This window comes from Cyanistes caeruleus, unplaced genomic scaffold (assembly GCF_971803275.1).
Source record: "Cyanistes caeruleus unplaced genomic scaffold, bCyaCae1.hap1.1 HAP1_SCAFFOLD_65, whole genome shotgun sequence".
Classification (NCBI taxonomy): domain Eukaryota; kingdom Metazoa; phylum Chordata; class Aves; order Passeriformes; family Paridae; genus Cyanistes; species Cyanistes caeruleus.
Genome location: NW_028255884.1, coordinates 1425602 through 1444371, shown reverse-complemented (window position 1 = coordinate 1444371; position 18770 = coordinate 1425602). Strand labels below are relative to the sequence as shown.

Here is an 18770-nt window from a genome sequence, read left to right as displayed (position 1 = left end):
CCCAGGGACCTTGCAGAGCCCCAGCCATGCTGTTTGCCCCCAGCCTGCCCACAGCCAGCCTGGGGCTGCTCACGGGGGTTTTCTGTGCTGAGCTTTGGCCTGGCCGTGTTCTTGAGAGAGCCTGGGCAAGGAGCCTGGAGCCCCCAGGCCCTGCCCTGAGGCGTCAGCGCTGCCCCAGCAGTGCCCATGGCCTGTCCCTGCTGCAGCCCCGGCACTGCCACCCCCAGGGCTGTGCCCGGCCCCGAGAGCACTCAGGCCCTGCAGCAACACCAGGGCCAGGAGGGCAGCGGGGCAGTGGCACGGGAGCAGCACTGGCAACACCAAGTGCTGCTGCTCCTGGGCACAGCTGCTGTGCCAGCACTGATCTGCCCCCAGCTCTGCACACAGACACTGCTGCTGCAGCTCCAGAGAAGGGAACAAAAGGGGAATCTCTGGAGAAAACTTTGCTGGGAGATCCTTTAGTTCCTTTAAATCCACCAAGAGCACAGCCCCTCATAGACACAGTCTCTGGCCTCAGGGAAGGTGAAGAGAAACAAAATGAGAAATGGCACAAAACAATGACATTTTATTGGAGACAATTTTAAAACATAAAACTAAGTAAAAGGACCTCCTAAATGAAACCACCAAGAAGTATCAAAGATAAGTTTTATTACAAGTTATTTACAGGAATTAGCCAGCAGTTTAATGTTTCTGAAACCATCCAGTCATCAGTGTCCACACTGCAGCCTTGAGCTCCTGGTTCCTCAGGCTGTAGATGAGGGGGTTCAGGGCTGGAGGCACCACCGAGTACAGAACTGACACGGCCAGATCCAGGGATGGGGAGGAGATAGAGGGGGGCTTCAGGTGAGCAAATGAGGCAGTGCTGAGGAACAGGGAGATCACAGCCAGGTGAGGGAGGCAGGTGGAAAAGGCTTTGTGCCGTCCCTGCTCAGAGGGGATCCTCAGCACAGCCCTGAAGATCTGCACATAGGAGAAAACAATGAACACAAAACAGCCAAGTGCTAAACAGACACTGACTGCAATGAGCCCAAGTTCTCTAGTGTAGGAATTGGAGCAGGAGAGTTTGAGGATCTGTGGGATTTCACAGAAGAACTGCCCCAGGGCATTGCCATGGCAGAGGGGCAGGGAAAATGTGTTGGCTGTGTGCATGAGAGCATTGAGAAAGCCACTGGCCCAGGCAGCTGCTGCCATGTGGGCACAAGCTCTGCTGCCCAGGAGGGTCCCGTAGTGCAGGGGTTTGCAGATGGACACGTAGCGGTCGTAGCACATGATGGTCAGGAGGAAAAACCCTGCTCCAAGGAAGAACAGCAAGAAAAAGAGCTGTGCAGCACATCCTGTGTAGGAGATGTGTCTGGTGTCCCAGAGGGAATTGTGCATGGCTTTGGGCACAGTGGTGCAGATGGAGCCCAGGTCAGTGAGGGCCAGGTTGAGCAGGAAGAAGAACATGGGGCTGTGCAGGTGGTGGCTGCAGGCTACGGCGCTGATGATGAGGCCGTTGCCCAGGAGGGCAGCCAGGGAGATGCCCAGGAAGAGGCAGAAGTGCAGGAGCTGCAGCTGCCGCGTGTCTGCCAATGCCAGCAGGAGGAAGTGGCTGATGGAGCTGCTGTTGGACATCTGCTGTGGCTGCACATGGGGACCTGTTCATGAAGAAAAAGAGCAGTGACAAATCAGGAGAGGCTGGGACTCACCCACCCTTGTTGCTGCTCTGGGAAAACTTCACCCAGGTCCCTGACTGTGCTCCAGCTGTGCTGTCTGAGTGTGCCAAGAACAGCCAGGCCCGTGCCTGGGGGCTCTCCAGGAGCCATCCTTGCCCTGCTGCCCTGGGTTTGTGGCCATGTAACAGAGGGGAAAAGCTGTATATTCAGGATTTGTCAGGGGAATCACTCCTAATGCAGAAGGCCTTGTTGCCATCTTTATTCCCACTTCTAAAAGATATTGAGAGCAGGAAGAAATTTTAAATATTCTTTTCCTGCCCACAAATCATTGCTGGTTCTCTGAGGTCAGAAATCCCCAGCATTTCTGCTGCACTCAGAATTTCCCACTGAGAGATGTGAGAGGCAAAGGATTCCCTGTGGCTTAGGGAAGGTGAGGGGCTGGATGGGCTTGTTCCCAACTGCCCTGGGTTTGCACCTTTGGCTGGAATCAGAGCACAATCACACTCCTGTGTCACCCTGGCATAAACCAGGCCCTGCCCAGAGCAGAGGGATCCCTGAATGTCTCACCCTCTCTAAAGGTCTCTGGGCAAGGGCTCAGCACCCCCCTCTGCCAAGGACACTCACGGCTCCCTTGGCAGAGCCAACAGCATTTCCTCAGCTGTGGCATCTCTGCCCTTCCCCGTGGGACATTCAGGGAACTCTGAGAGGCTCTGGCACAGATTTGCAGCCAGGAGGGCAGCTCAGAGCTTGGAAGGACACAGCAAGGAGATGCCCAGGTGTGCCCATGATGGGATCTCAGGGAGGGGGCTCAGCTCATTCCCCTTTGCCATGGACTGCTTTGCCCACAGCCCCACAGGTCACAGGGAAGCTGGGACACCCCATTCCCATGGACACACCTGCCTGGCAGCAGTCCCAAGGGCAGGGCCTGACTCAGCTGCTGCAGATGCCAGAGCCTCCCTGAGAGCCCCAGATACCAATGACAATATCAGAGCAGTGCATTTAGGCTGTTTAGGAGGCTCCCAGCAGAGAGACTGAGCACCCAAACTTACAATTCTGGCATCTCTGTAAATGTTCCAACATTACTTTGCTGTTCCTGTTGTGTCCCCTTCAACTCAGAATGTTCTGTGATTCTGGGATTACAATTCCTCTTCTGCTTCTCTCATCCCCTTTGTTGTCTATAATCAAAAGAGAAAAAAACCCCAAACCTCTGCAACAGTGTTAGAACAGTAAAGTAAAAAATGGCTTCATTGGAAGCTTCCAGGTGTCCCATTGGAGATGGGGCACACCTGGCCCCTTATTTCAGCAATTTATTAAGGTTGATTAATTAGGATATTTAACAGAAACATTCAATAGGAGATTCAGCTGCCCCAGTTACACACCCCTGAGACAATCTATTAGAGTAGGTCCAAGGGTTTCTTTGCCCCAATTTTTGTTATGACTGCTCACATTCTGGTTACAAAACAAAATGCTCTTCTTGTAGCTCCTCTCCCTGATGATAAGACTATACAGTATTTCAGAAATCTATTTAGAAGATGAGATTATAGTTCTAAAATCTAAGAGAAAGGTTAGGAAACATACCAGAATTAATTAAAGATAATAGTTATATAAGTATATAATAGTAGTTTAATAGAGTTAATTAAGGATTATCATTTTATAACTATATAATAATAGTTTACAGATCTAAAAATATATTAAACATATATAAAAAGCAAAAATCTTTTTGTCATCATCCCAGCTTTCCCACCCTGCTTAAAGAGAGAAATTGAACACAGTCTCAGGAAAGCTCCTGATCTTTACATCCATCCCAGTCTCACCTTCTTTTGGGAAGTGTCCTCTGGAGCTGTGCCCAGGCAGGTCTGGAGCTGGGAGCAGCCCTGCCCCACACAGCCCCTCTCAGCAGCAGCCCCTGCCCTGCTCAGGGCGGCTCCTTCCCCCCACAGCTTCTCCCCAGCGCTGGGAGCAGCTCCCCGGGCCGGCTGAGAGCTGTCCCTGGCAGGCAGCAGAGTCCCTGCCCCAGCACAGCGCCCTGGGCTGCAGGACCCTGCTCTGCAGGACAGCCCTGGGCACCCCTGGCTGCTCTGCACAAGGGACAGGCAGAGAATGTACTCACAGAGTCTGTAGGCACTGGCATGTTCCAGCTTTAGGAGATGCCTCCAGGAGCTGCAGCTGCATTGTCCTGCAGCCAGAGGCTTCCTGTGCCAAGGGCTGGCAGGGATTCTGCCCCAGGCACTTCTCAGCACCTTCCCAGCCCTGACTGATTGAAGCTCTCTGTGCCTCTGGGCTGTGCCCAGGGTGGCTGCAGGCAGTGCCCCAGCCCTGCTGGGCTGGCAGAAGAGCTGCTCAGCAAGAGAAATGTGCTTTTGAAGCTCTTCTTGGTTTCCAGGAGCTGCCTCTGTGCCAGGAGCCCGGCCCAGCTCAGCAGCACAGACACAGCAGCAGGACTTTAATGAGCCTCTTGGGGCTTTGTGCTGAGGCCTTGAACATCAGTCCCTGACAGGGAGGGGAAGAAAGCTCTCAAGAACTCCAAGTCAGAATCCAACTCCAAAGTTTCTTTCACTTTTAATGGGTCCCACTGAGGGATGTGACTGAGAAAGTGTCCCCAGGCCCCAGGCAGAGCAGAGAACTGGAGGCACTGATGACAGCTGGGGACAAAGAGAAGCCAAGGCTTGGTGCCCTGGGCCACAGCAGCCAATGCTGTGCCAGCAAGGGCTGTGAGGAGACACCTTGTCCTGAGGCCCTGGGGCCTCCTGGTACAGCCCCAGCAAGGCTGGCCACTGTCACCCCCTTGGCCTGCCCTCAGCATCCCCCCTAGCCCACATGCCAGTGGCCTCAGGGATCTGCTGGAAGGAGTCCCTGGGGAGCCTTGCTCAGGAATGGCCCTGGGGGCTCCTTCATGCTCCCAGGGACTGCAGCTTTTTCAAAGGACTTTGGCTTTTGCTTTGGAGTCTTTGAGAGCTTTGTGCAATCCTGGCCTCCAATTATCTGCTGTAATTAGTCCCTTGAGAGGCTTTGTCAGTAACAACACTCAGTGGGGCTCATTAATGCTTCAAGGTACTTCAGGTTCTTAAGGTACTTTCCTTTTTCCTTCCCACCCCGAGTCTCTGAGAAGTTTGTGCAATCCTGGCCCCAATTATCTGCTTTAACAAGTCCCTTGGGAGCTTTGCATTGACACTCAGTGGGGCTCATCAATACTTTGAGATACTCAGGGCTTTTTCAGCTACTTTGGATTTTCCTTCCCACACTGAGTCTCTGGGAGGTTTTTGTGCAATCCTGGCCTCCAGTTCTCTTCTCCAAGGAGTCCATGAGGAGCCTGTGTTGGGGATGGACCTCAGTGGCACCCATTAATGCTTGGAGACACTTTGGGTTTTTCCTCTGACTTGGGCTCCTGGAAAGGTTTGTGCAATCTCCTCTCAGGCCCTGAGGTTCAAGGGCTCAGCTCCAAATGCACCACGGGGCTCATTAGGATCAAGCAAGTCCTAACAAACCATGGCTGTGCCTTGATTTCCCTCTGGTCTGGTGCAGTTCTTAGGAAAGTTTCCTACAATAGTTCTGGAGAAATAGTTCAAAGAGCTTCTAGGAAATAGGTATTCCTATTTTAAAGGGTGTCTTTTATTCCTGTTGTCTTTAGAGCAGAGGTGATTGCAGCATTCAGTGACGGATATTGATCCAGGGTCTCTCCTAAGGAGGTCTGGCCAGGTCAGAGAAGCTGTGCCTTGAGGTCTGACCCAGTGGGGACAACCTTGCTCCACATTCCCCAGCCCCATCCTGTCTCTCCTCACTCTCCTGGGACCTGCTTTGCTCACAGAACTGGCTGCACTCAGGCAAAGAGGGGTTTTCCTTCTTTGATTTTAGCAATCTAAAACTGCTGAGTTTCCCCATGGAAAACAGACACCCTCCTCAAGTGTGTGCCAAGGCCAAGGTGCCACCAAGGAGGTTCCCCTTCCCCAAGGCAGAGCCACACAAGGAATGTTTCAGACACACAGGGAGTTCTACAATAAACACAACCCCAGAGTTGGCTGAAGGCAGAATTAGAGCAGCTGCTGAAGGACAGACAAGCTTTGAACTCCTTGCAGCTGAAAGCACCAAGTGGGTTGTTGGGAGGTGTGTGAGTGAGGCAAGAGTGAGGGAAGGGAAATGCAGAGAGCCCTGGAAGTGTTTCTGTGCAGACAGGCTGCTGCAAGGGCAGCGTTGGACTTCTCTGGGGGGAACTGTGAGGGGGGGTCGGTGCGGAGAGACCTCCCCAGTGACCTCACAGTACACCCTGTGATGTCACACAGCCACCTGTGATGTCACATCACACTCGCTGATGTCACACAAGCTGCTCTGGGATGTTACACTACCATTCTCTGATGTCACAGCCTGTTTTGTGATGTCACAGCCCCCCTAAGATGACACAAATCCACCTCATGATGTCACATTTCCTCCTGTGACATCACACAGCAACATATGATGTCATCGTTCACTCTATGATGTCACAGTCAGAACTGTGATGTCATACAACCTGACCTGAGATGTCACATGGCTCTTCTATGATGTCACTGCCCACTCTAGGATTTTCTATCACAAACATGTGGTGCCACAGTCCTCTCTGTGATGTCACAACCCACTAAGTGGTATCACCCAGCCCACACTGTGATGTTACAGAGCCACACTGCAATGTCACACCCTGCTTTCACACATTCCTCTCTCTGATGCCATAGCTGCTCAGGGACCTCACACAACAAACTCTGGGATGTCACAGCCCCATCTCATGTGTGTGACCTCACACAACCCACTCGGAGCTGTCACACAGCCCCTTTCTGACATCACAGCTCTTCTGGGGCTCCAGGACACAGCCACAGAGGTGCTGCTGGGACACAGCCCCCTCTGGCACATCCCACAGCCCCTGCCAGTGCTGAGCCCCTGGCAGCTCTGTCTGGGCCTGCTCCCTGTGTCCCTGAGCTGCCCTGGCAGGGCCCCAGCCCTGCTGGGCTGTGCTCAGGAGCTGCTCCTGGCCAGAGCTGTCTCTCTGCAGCGCTGCCCTTGCCAGGAGCTGCCTCTGGGCCAGGAGCCCGGCCCAGCTCAGCAGCACAGACACAGCACCAGCACTTTCATCACCCTCTCGGGCCTTTGGGGCTCTTGGCATCACACATCAGTCCCTCAGAGTGTGCTCCAGAAACTTCTCAAGAGCTCCAAGTCAGATGGAAACACTGAAGTTTCTTGTAGCTGAAATGAGAGACACGAGTGAGAAAGCGTCCCCAGGTTCCAGGCAGAGCAGAAGACTGGAGGCCCTGATGGCAGCTGGGGACAAGCAAGGGAAAGGTGTCTGTGGTGCTGAGCAAAGCTGGATGTGTTTCAGGAATGCCAAGGGCCAAGGGCTGAGGCCCAGGGCCAGCAGCCATGGCCAAAGGGCTGCACAAGTTGCCTCTGGCAGGGCCTTGCAGCTGCACAGCGCAGGGCCCTCAGCCTCTACCTGCTTCTTATGTGATGAGGCATCCAAACCCCATCCTGGATTTTTAGGTCTTCTCCATGGTCTGTAAAAATGGAAACACTGGTCAAAGTTATTTTCTACCAAGTCTTGCATTGACAGGGATCAATATCATTAAGCTGAACAAGAATGGATTTAGATTTGTTAGAAGGTGGAAATGTTTTACAATCAGAGTGGCACAAAACTGCAACTGCTTTTGCAAATGGATGCCACATCCCAGGAATGCTCCCAGAGCAGGAGCTCTGTGCAACCTGACACAGTGAAAGCCCCTCCCCTCCCCAAGGATGGAATTGCTGTTGTGTGGGTTCTCTGATGTGCTGGGTGCCCTCACAACCCTCCTGGCCAGAATGTCTGCTGAGGGCCAGCCAGGCTGCTGCAGTGGCACTGACCTCACAGCCATCACCACTGCAGCCATGTCCCCTGGGCCTGGCTCTCCCCTTTCCTCTGCCCCTGCCTTGTCTCTGCTGCCATGAAGAGTTGTTTCATTATTATCTTGTCCCCAAGGTGCTGGGGCCAATTGCTTCCCAGTCAGGCTCCTGGAGCAGCAGTGGCTTTTCAGAGCACAGCCCCGGGAGTGCCTGTGGCAGAGCGGTGCCTTGGCAGCCCAAGGTCCCCTGGGATGTCACCATGGAATTGCTGGGACTGCGTCTGACCACACGGCTCTTCAGCATCCCCAGAAACCCCTGGGAGGTCTCTGTGGAGCCCCTTGGAGTGCCTGTGACATTCCAGCTCTTGAACAGCCTGGAGACTTTTGGAATGTTCCCATGGAGCCCATCTGAGGGCCTGTAACACATCTGATCCTTGGTAGGCAACCATCACCATCCCCCTGTTGCTATGGTCTGGTTCCATGACAACCATCACAGCCCCTGTTGCTATGGTCAGTCCCTTGGCAGCTCCATGGAGACCCCATGCCAGGGGTGGTTGCCATGGACACCAGCTCAGGCCTGGAGCCAGAGCCCGTTGCCATGGCAACCATTTCCAGTCCCATCCCCAGGCTCATGGGATCCCAGAGCCACACAATTGGCTGAGTTGGGAGGGACCCATGGGGATCTTCCTTAGCTCTCAAAACCACCTTAAAGGTAAAGTCACCCCATGACTTTCCACCCCTTCAACTTGTGAACCCCTACCTAAAAATTATCAATTATATTTAATATACAACTTAAAACAATAAATTGACAGAAAAGAAGAAACAAATATTCACTACTTTCCACCCCGAGACTTTTACTATCACTGCTATATAAATTTAAGACAATCATGCTTTGCTCTTAATTAACCTTTTATCTCACAGTAACACTATTAACGTAGTGGTCCAGATATGCTAATTTTTTTTACCCGCATTCTCCAAAAATTAAATGTCATGGTTTTAAATGAGTAACTAAAAAAAATTACTTATTTTTTGCTGTGAGATATGGATTAGAACAAGAGCAAAACAGGCTTAAATCTTAAAAGGAATAAAGAAAGTTTATTGACAAAATATAAGAATAAGAACACCAGAATAAACTTCCAGAAAACTCTTTTTATTCCCTACTACCCACCATTCTTTTGTTCACATGACAACACAGAGACCAAAGAACCTTGGAACTTTGGTGTCCAGAACAGTCCCAATTCTCGACAGAGTCTTTTTATCAGTCTTTGTAGAGAAACAGAAGTCTCTTTCTGCTAATCTATAGAGTTTCTCACAAGAAAACTATTTCTGCTATCGTTTTCTATTGCCCTGATGTCAGCTGCCCAGAAATGCTGCTATCAGAGCTCACTCCTCCCATTTCACATCACTCTGAGGTGTGTATGGGCCATGAGTCTAGGGATGGCATTTTAAGGATGAGTTATTCAAAGGCAAAAGTCTTCTTCATCTGTCCTTGTGAGCTCTACTGGAAAACAGTTTTCTCATTGGCTCCCAAGGCCTCAAATTTTTGCTTCACCCTGTTCCAGCACCTCACCGCACCACAATCACTCTACTTTTTATTCAAAATTCACACTTTGAACACTCCATTCCTCCCCATATACTCTGTCATGAATTAAAGGAGTTTTTTCGAGACCTTATTGTCCATTCCCATAGCCTCAAGAGAAAGGTATTTCAGCTCATAAAGCATTTTCTTATTCTCTACCCCTTCTGAAACTTAATTCTTTTCTTTATTGTCTCCGATAGTTTTATAAAGTCTCTTTACATGTTGATTACTCTCTTTTTCTTTCTCTGGATAAAAAAAATTAATCTGCAAGTCTCATCTGGGTAATGAAAGGGTTAAAATCTTGCCCAGGCTTTTGTAAGTGGTTCTGTGATCTCTGCTGGAGCAGCGGCTAGAGCTGTCTGCAATAGAAGATTCTTCATGGCTGCTCTGGAAAGTGTAGTCGCCGCCTCAGCTCGCCGCAGGTTCAGAGCCCCTTTCTTTCTTCACTCGGCAGTCCCAGGTGAATTTAGTCACAGCAAAACCTGCAGCTGAGCCAGGAACCAGCCTGGCCCGGCCAGAGCCCAGGGCAAGCCCCGCAGGCCCCATCTCCTGACCGGGAGACATGGCAGCTCAGCCCAGCCCCCGCCCAGCCGCATGGGCGGGCAGGGAACGGGAGGCCTGGAGCTCTGTTACCTTTCACAGCCAGGAAACAAAGAGAGACAAGAGTACTCTGGCTTTACATCTTAAGGTAGCGTTCACAAGTTGATCCCACTTTTCAATGGTCAAAACTGCTGTCAATTCCCAGTAATGACCAATAATTGGTCAGGAGAAAAGACTCCCATCAGTCCCTAGCAACTTCAACTTCCTTAGCTCTCAAAACAACCTTAAAGGTAAAGTCACCCCATAACACCCCCTCAGCTCCAGCCGCTCCCTCCACTCCTGTCCCTGGGCACCAGAGGGAAGAGGTTCCCGCAGCCCCCAGCCAGGGACCCGCTCCCAAGGCTGCTGCCATGGCAACCAGGCCTGGCACCAGCTGGGATGCTCGGTTTCCATGGGCTGGGCTTCAGGAATGGCATTCCCCAATTTCCTGCTGAAACCTTGCTGCCACTCGCTTCCCTCCCAACTCCTATGGAAAGCACAAAAGGCAAAGATCCTGGGCTGGGATAAGAAGAATTTATTGAGAACAGCAATGACATAAAAAACAAACAGGAACAGAAAAAATTTTGGTAACAGAAGAGATAAACCAAACTATTTACAGGGAAAACGACAACACTACTGGACGGCCTCTTCCCTGCCACATATTTCCTCCGGCCTGGAAAGGACACTCTTCTCCTCTGGTGAGAGAGAGGGAATCCTTTTCCTGCCCCTGGTAATGACCTAAAGGGGATTGAATATAATGACAGGGACATGGTCAGACTCTCAAGTTCTTTAATCTCACATCATGTCCTTGCCATAGGCAGGAAAAGGTACAGGTGTCTTCCCAGCATGGATCACAGGGAACATGGATCACCAGGTCTCCTCCTAACCTTGGTCCTCCAAGGGGGGATGAGGCTGGAGCTGTGGAGAAAGCTTTTCCTGCACTTGGGGCACTCGCTGGGCTTCCCTTACTGGTGCCTCCGTTGGTGTCTGGTCAAGTTAGATTTGTCTGAGAAGCTCTTCCCACACTGGGTACACTCGTAGGGCCTCTCCCCAGTGTGGATACGTTTATGGGTATTGAGGTGGGAGCTGCAGCTGAAGCTCTTCCCACACTGGGGACACTTGTAGAGCCTCTCCCCAGTGTGGATGCGTCGGTGCCTGATGAGGTTGGAGTTTCGATTGAAGCCCTCCCCACAGTCGGGGCAACGGAAAGGCCTCTCATCCGTGTGAATCCGCTGGTGCAGGAGGAGATCTGAGCTCCTCTGAAACCTCTTCCCACACTCAGAACACTCATAGGGCCTCTCCCCCATGTGGATGCGCTGGTGGATGATGAGCTGGGAGCTGCAGCTGAAGCCCTTCCCACATTCCCCACACTCGTAGGCCCATTCCCCAGTGTGGATCATCTGGTGGCAGATCAGGCTGTTGCTCTGGCTGAAGCTCTTCCCACACTCCAAGCACTTGTAGCGCTTCTCCCCATCCTGAAGCTGCTCATAGACCTACAGCTCAGAGCCCTGGCTGGATCTCTGGCCGCCTTCCTGGCACAGGGTGGGTCTTTCCTCCTCAGAGCACCCTGGGATGGCTCTGGAGCCCCTCCTCCTGCAGGATCTCTGAAGATTTTCCTCCCCATTGGATTCCTGTGCCGTGGAGCTGCTCAGAACAGCCTGTTCCATGAGCTTCTGTTGAGGGGATTTGTCCTCCCTGGTCTCCATCCTCAGCTCCTTGTCTGGGGGAGGAAGGACAAGGAGAGGATGGGATTTGCCTCCGTGCCAGAGGGAAGGGGAAGGAGATCCCCCCAGTGCGTCCCCGGCAGGACGGCGTCGGCAGCGGGGTTGTCCTGCAGCCGGGGGCCAGGCTGGGCTGGGAGATGGAGCAGGAGAGAGGGGGAAAGGGGCACTGACTTCCTCCTCACCTGCCTGGGTGTCCCATGGCATCTTCCTCTTGTCACAGCCTGCTTCTCCATCTGGCCAAGGTTTGGGAATGAGAAATCCTGGTTTGGGAGAAAACAAGGAATGAGCACATGGAGTTTGATGGTCCTTCTTACCAAGTCCATATTTAGAAGTCATTGGGGCATCTGAGGTGTCTTGGTTTGAAAGGAAAGGTGTTTGGTAAGGAAGGCAGAAACCTGCACTGACATGCATAAAAATGTAAACATCCCATCCCCTCCAAATTCTTATAATCTTGAAATCAAAGTGCTCTCAGGTAATGATCTGGGAATAGGAATAATAGATATTTACTAAAGAAAGGAAAATGAAAATGTAGCAGTACAAAAAAAAAAAAAAAAAAACAAACAACAAAAAAACAACCCACCAACAGAGTTAGAATACAACCTTACACCCCGTTGGTCAGGGTGCTGGTAGCAGTCTGATTAAATGGTGGCTGCAGTCCTCCTGGAGTGACTGATGTGGTTCTGTTGAAGCAGTGATTCCATAGAAGATTGTAGCTTACCTCTGAAGTTCCGGTGCTGTAGATGGGTCTGGTCTCTCCTCTGGGATCCAGTGGAGAAAGACTGCCTGTGGTGCTCTGATTCCAAGATTATATCCATGCAGGAATGTTTGGCTCCTCCCCCTGGGTGGAGCATCTCACAATGGGATGATGTCATTTTATCAGTCATGCAGAGAGACTCAATGGCCCATTAACAGAAGATATCCCCCTGGAGGAAGGATGGGTGGTGGAAGAGATAAAGAACATTGCCCCACCTGGTTTTAACAGCTGGCCCATTAACAGAAGATATCCCCCAGTTATGAGGGATGGGTCATGGAGGAGATAATGAAAACTGCTCCACTAGTTTTTAACAGATGGTGATAGAATACATACTTTTGGTTGAATCTTGAATTGCAACCCAAGACATGGGGTCCATAAAAATTGTACACCACTAAAATTTGGCCCTGAAAATGCCTCCCAGGAGTTCTAGTTCCATCTGTGTTCTCTCCCTTTTGGTGTTCAGGGTTTCACCCCTGTCCCAGCTGCTGGGGGTCACACTTGTACTGTGGGTCCCCTGTCTTCTCGGTCCCTGACCTCTTCTGGCTGCTGGGAGTGCCCCAGGAATTTGAAAACTTTCTCCCATTTCCATCTCCCCACTTAGGGATGCTGGAAGTTTTTGGGGTCCCAGGGTCCCTGCTCCCCTTATTCCCTAGTTGGGGGTGCATTGGGTCCAAGGAGACCCCCCTGCCCCTCTCTATGCAATTGAGGGTCCCACAAATCATGGCGCTCCTCCTCTCTGGGCTCCCCACTTTGGGGTCCTGGGGGTCACAGGGCTCTGCTCCTCCAGGCTGCCTCTGCCAGCAGCTGCCACTGGGAACCCCAAATGTCCCCCCAAAGGGCATTTTTTTCTCAGCCTTGGTGTTCTTCATTCTCTAATCATCACCCCCAAAAACCCAACCCAGGAACCCCACAGGATATCTGGGCCGAGCTCCCCCTCCCTGGCAACCTGTGGGATAGGGGGGTGTTTATCCCACGGATGGGGGGGCTGTGAATTCAGGAAGTGAATCCCAGCTTGACTGGAATATACTGGACCTGAGATCATACTGGGATAACAAGCACCTAACTGGGATTACTAGGAGTGTCTGGGAATGTCTATGGACATGCTGAGGGCAGCTGGGATATACTGGGAGTGTCTGTGATCATACTGGGGATGACTGGGAACACACTGGGAACAATGGGAACCATGCTGGGGACATCTGGGAACAACTGGGAGTGACAGGGTCTACACTGGGGGCAACTCCAGCTGGGCATAACTGGGACCATGCAGGGAGCGGCTGGGATCATCTGGGAAGTGACTGGGACTATACTGGGGCCAACTGGCATCAACTGGAATCATGCTGGGAGGAACAGGGAGCAGCTGGAACCATCCTGAGGGTAACTGCCATCCTACTGGGATCACAGTGGGAGAAGTTGGGCCATGCTGGGCAAGACTGGGACCATACTGGCAGCAACTAGTACTGCACTCAGGGTGACTGGGAGTGTCTGGGAGCAACTGGGATCAGGCTGGAAGCACCTGAGGAGTGACTAGGAGCAACTTGGATAGACTGGGAGAGACTGAAACCACAGTGCAGGTAAATGGGAACAACTGGAACCACACTGGATAATCCTGGGAACAGCTGTGCCCATGCTGGGATTATACTGGGATCCAAGTGGAACTAACTGGTATCATAATGTGAGTGACTGAAAAGGTGCTGGCTGTGACTGGAATCATGCTGGAGGTGACTGGGAGCAACTGGGCCCATCCTGGGAGTGACAGGGAGTCACTCTGGCCATGACTGGAATCATGCTGGGAGGGCCTGGGTGTGAATGGAACCATACTGGGGGTGGCTGGGTGTAACAGCTCATACTGGGGGTGACTGAGATTGTAGTGGGAGTGACTGGGATCATCCTGGAAGTGTTTTTCTGTCGATCTTACGTGTTTCTTGTCTCCTTTTCTTCTCCTTCCTATCCTACATACCTGGAACATTTTTGGATATCTTAATGTTACCCAAAATCTTAAGGGTTAACACTTTTTAGGATAAATGAGCTAAGTTTGCAAAGTTAATGCTATGGTAAGAGTTTTATGTTCAGTTGGATGTTGTATTAAACCCTTTGCCAAAATTCCTTGATTGTCTGTATTTTGCCTGTTAAATTTTGTGTCATTTTGACCTCTTAGCTCAGTTGGTCAGAGCATGGTGCCAGTATTACTGAGGTTGTGGGTTCAGTCCTTGTGGGGCCATTCACTTAAGAGCTGGACTTGATGGTCCTTGTGGGTCCCTTCCTACCAAGAATATTCTTTGCATCTGTCCATGCTGAGAAGATCTGGTTGTTGTTTCTCCTGTGCACCAAACTCAAGCACAGGAACCTTTGGTTACCACCAGCATTGAAGTGTTCTGGGGTGTTACAGCCCCGCAGGCTAACAGTGACCTCTTGTTTCCATAAGGCCCCAGAGTGTCCCACTGGTCCCTTGGTTCCATGGGCCCAAGAGTGCCACAATGATCCCCTTGGTTCCACAACTTCCCATGGTGTCACACTGGCCCCTTGGTTCCATAAGGATCTGGAGTGTCACACAGGTTTATGGCATTTGTCCTTGCTGCCCCTTACATCCCACTGCCCCACAAAGAGCCCCTAGCCACCCGTGAGGGACAGGCCCTGCTGGGCCAGGCCTGGGCTCAGGGCTTGGCCTTTCTGCTTCCTCCAACCCAGCCAGGGCTGGCTCAGCATTGCAGTTCCCTGCTCAGAGCCTTTGGCTCCCGGCAATCCTGGCCTCCAGGATCTGCTCTCACCAGTCCCTGGGGAGCCTTTGGCAGTCCCTGCCCTCAGCTGGGCTGATTGAAGCTCCAAGGGACTTGGAGTTTTGCTTCTGACTCCTTGAGCAGATTCTTCAGCCTGAAGGAGGGACAAAGGAAGATCAGAGAAAGGAGAAGGAATCACGAGGTCAAGCACTCCCTGAATTCACAGCCCCCCCACCTATGGGACCATCACCCCCATGCCACAGGTGACCGGGGAGGGGGAGCTCAGCCGAGATATCCTGAGGGGTTGTGTTTTTTGGGGGGGATGTTTGAAGAATGAAGAACTCCAAAGCTGAGTGGGAAATTCCCCTTGAGGGGCTACTGGGGTGTCCCAGCATCCCTAAGTGGGGAGATGGAAACAGGGGGAACTTTTCAGATTCCTGACACTCCCAGCACACTGGGCAGGGGAGGGACCCAGTAGACAGGGGACTCCCAGTACAAGTGTGACCCCCAGCAGCTGAGACAGGGGGGAAACGCTGAACATCAATAGGGAGAGAACAGAGATGGAGAACTCCTGGAAGGCATTTTCAGTGCTGAATTTTGGTGGTCTAAAATTTTTATGGACCACATGTCTTGGGTTGCAATGCAAGATGTAACCAAAAGTATGTATTCTATCACCATTTGTTAAAACCTGGTAGAGCAGTTTTCTTTATTTCTTTCATCACCCATTCCCTCATAACTGGGGGATATCTCCTGTTAATGGGCCAGCTGTTAAAACCAGGTGGGGCAGTGTTCTTTATCTCTTCCACCACCCATCCTTCCTCCAGGGGGATATCTTCTGTTAATGGGCCATTGAGTCTCACTGCAGGACTGATAAAATGACATCATCCCATTGTGAGATGCTGCACCCAGGGGGAGGAGCCAAGCATTCCTGACTGGATAAAATCTGGGAATCAGAACACCACAGGCAGTCTTTGTCCACTGGATTCCCTGTGGAGAGACCAGACCCATCTACAGCACCAGAACTTCAGAGGTAAGTTACAATCTTCAACAGGATCATTGCTTCAACAGAACCACATCTGTGTCTCCAGGAGTACTGCAGCTACCGTTTAATCAGACTGCTACCAGCACCCTGACCAACGGGGTGTAAGGTTCTGACTCTGTCGGTGGGTTGCTTTTTGTTGTGGTTTTTTTTTTTTTTTGTACTGCTGCATTTTCATTTTCCTTTCTTTAGTAAAGAATTTATATTCCTTTTCCCATATTGTTACCTGAGAGCACTTTGGTTTCAAGATTATAATAATTCGGAGGGGATGGGATGCTTATATTTTTTATCCATTTCAGTGGTGATTTCTGCCTTCCTTAGCAAACTCCTTTCAAACTAAGTCACGTCAGAGGCCCGGGTGACTTCTAGAGATGGGCTTGGTAAGAGGGACCATCAAACTCAATGTGCTCATTCCTTGTTTTCTGCCAAACCAGGAGTTTCCAATCCCAAACTTTGGCTGGATGGAGAAGCAGGCTGTGAGGAAGAGGAAGATGCTCCAGGACACCCAGGCAGGTGAGGAGGAAGTCAGTGCCCCTTTCCCCCTCTCTCCTGCTCCATCTCCCAGCCCAGCCTGGCCCCCGGCTGCAGGACAACCCCGCTGCCGACGCCGTCCTGCCGGGGACGCACTGGGGGGATCTCCTTCCCCTTCCCTCTGGCACGGAGGCAAATCCCATCCTCTCCTTGTCCTTCCTCCCCCAGACAAGGAGCTGAGGATGGAGACCAGGGAGGACAAATCCTCACAGCAGAACCTGGTGGAAGAGGCCATTGTGAGCAGCTCCACAGTGGAGGAATCCAACGGGGAGGAAAATCCCTGGAGATCCTGCAGGAGGAGGGGCTCCAAACCCATCCCAGGGTGCTCTAAGGAGGAAAGACCCACCCTGTGCCGGGAAGGCGGCCAGAGATCCAGCCAGGGCTCTGAGCTGGTGGTCCATGAGCAGCTTCAGGATGGGGAGAAGCCCTACAAGTGCTTGGAGTGTGGGAAGAGCTTCAGCCAGAGCAACAGCCTGATCCGCCACCAGATGATCCACACTGGGGAATGGGCCTATGAGTGTGGGGAATGTGGGAAGGGCTTCAGCAGGAGCTCCCACCTCATCATCCACCAGCGCATCCACAGTGGGGAGAGGCCCTATGAGTGTCCCGAGTGTGGGAAGAGGTTTCAGACCAGCTCCCATCTCCTCCTGCACCAGCGAATTCACACGGATGAGAGGCCCTTCCGCTGCCCTGACTGTGGGGAGGGCTTCAAGCAAAACTCCCACCTCATCACCCACCGGCGCATCCACACTGGGGAGAGACCCTACAAGTGTGGGGAATGTGGGAAGAGCTTCAGCCACAGATCCAACCTCAATACCCACAAACATATCCACACTGGGGAGAGGCCTTACAAGTGTCCCCAGTGTGGGAAGAGCTTCTCAGACAGGTCTAACTTTGGCAGACACCAACGGTGGCACCGGTAAGGGAAGCCCTGCAAGTGCCTCAAAATACAGGAAGAGCTTTGTGCACTGCTCCAGCTTCATCCGCCCATGGAGAATCCACATTGGGAAGAGACCTGGTGATCCATGTTCCCTGGGATCCATGCTGGGAAGACACCTGTACCTTTTCCTGCTCATGGCAATGTCATGATGTGGAATCAAAGAATGTGAGACTGTGATCATGGTCCATTATATTCAATCCCATCTCAGGTCATTGCCAGGGGCAGGAAAAGGACTCCCCCTCTCTCACCAGAGAAGGGTGTCCTTTCTTGGCAGGAGGAAATACGTGTCCAGGAAGAGTCAGTTGGTGGTATTTTAGTTTTCCCTGTGAATGGTTTGTCTTATCCTTTCTGTTACCAAAATTGTTTCTGTGTCTGTTTGTTTCTTATCTCGTTGCTGTTCTCAATAAATTCTTCTTATGCCAGCCTGGGATCTTTGCCTTTTGTGCTTTCCATGGGAGGTGGGAGGGAAGCGAGCAGCAGCGTGGTTTCAGCGGGAGCAGGAAATTGGGGAATGCCATTCCTGAAGCCCAGCCCGTGGAAACCGAGCATCCCAGCTGGTGCCAGGCCTGGTTGCCATGGCAGCAGCCTTGGGAGCGGGTCCCTGGCTGGGGGCTGCGGGAACCTCTTCCCTCTGGTGCCCAGGGACAGGAGTGGAGGGAGCGGCTGGAGCTGAGGCGGGCAGGTTTAGGCTGGATGTGAGGAAAAGGTTTTTCCCGCGAGGCTGCTGGGGCACTGAACAGGCTCCCCAGGGAAGGCTCCCAGCTCCAGGGCTGGCTGAGCTCCAGCAGCGTTTGGCCAGCGCTGCCAGGCCCAGGCTGGGATTGTTGGGGTGTCCTGTGCAGGGCCAGCAGTTGGACTGGAGGATCCCCATGGCTCCCTCCCAACTCAGCCAATTCTGTGGCTCTGGGATCCCATGAGCCTGGGGATGGGACTGCAAATGGTTGCCATGGCAACGGACTCTGGCTCCAGGCCTGAGCTGGTGTCCATGGCAACCACCCCTGGCATGGGGTCTCCATGGAGCTGCTAAGGGACTGATCTTAGCAACAGGGCCTGTGATGGTTGTCATGTAAATAGCATAGCAACAGGGGAGTGGTTATGGTTACCATGGAATCAGACCATAACAGTGGGGCAGATGTTGCCATGGGAACAGACCATAGCAACAGGGAGACAGCTCTGGCCAGGAGCAGCTCCTGAGCACAGCCCAGCAGGGCTGGGGCCCTGCCAGGGCAGCTCAGGGACACAGAGAGCAGGCCCAGACAGAGCTGCCAGGGGCTCAGCACTGGCAGGGGCTGTGGGATGTGCCAGAGGGGGCTGTGTCACAGCAGCACCTCTGTGGCTGTGTCCTGGAGCCCCAGAGCAGCTGTGATGTCAGAAAGGGGCTGTGTGACAGCTCTGAGTGGGTTGTGTGAGGTCACAGATGG

General features: G+C 52.3%; 1 pseudogene; it reads left to right on the top strand.

The window, feature by feature from the left end:
* LOC147647139 (uncharacterized) overlaps positions 1 to 17332 on the top strand; it is a 178333-nt pseudogene extending 161001 nt beyond the window's left edge.
* Positions 17333 to 18770: the final 1438 nt, after the last annotated feature.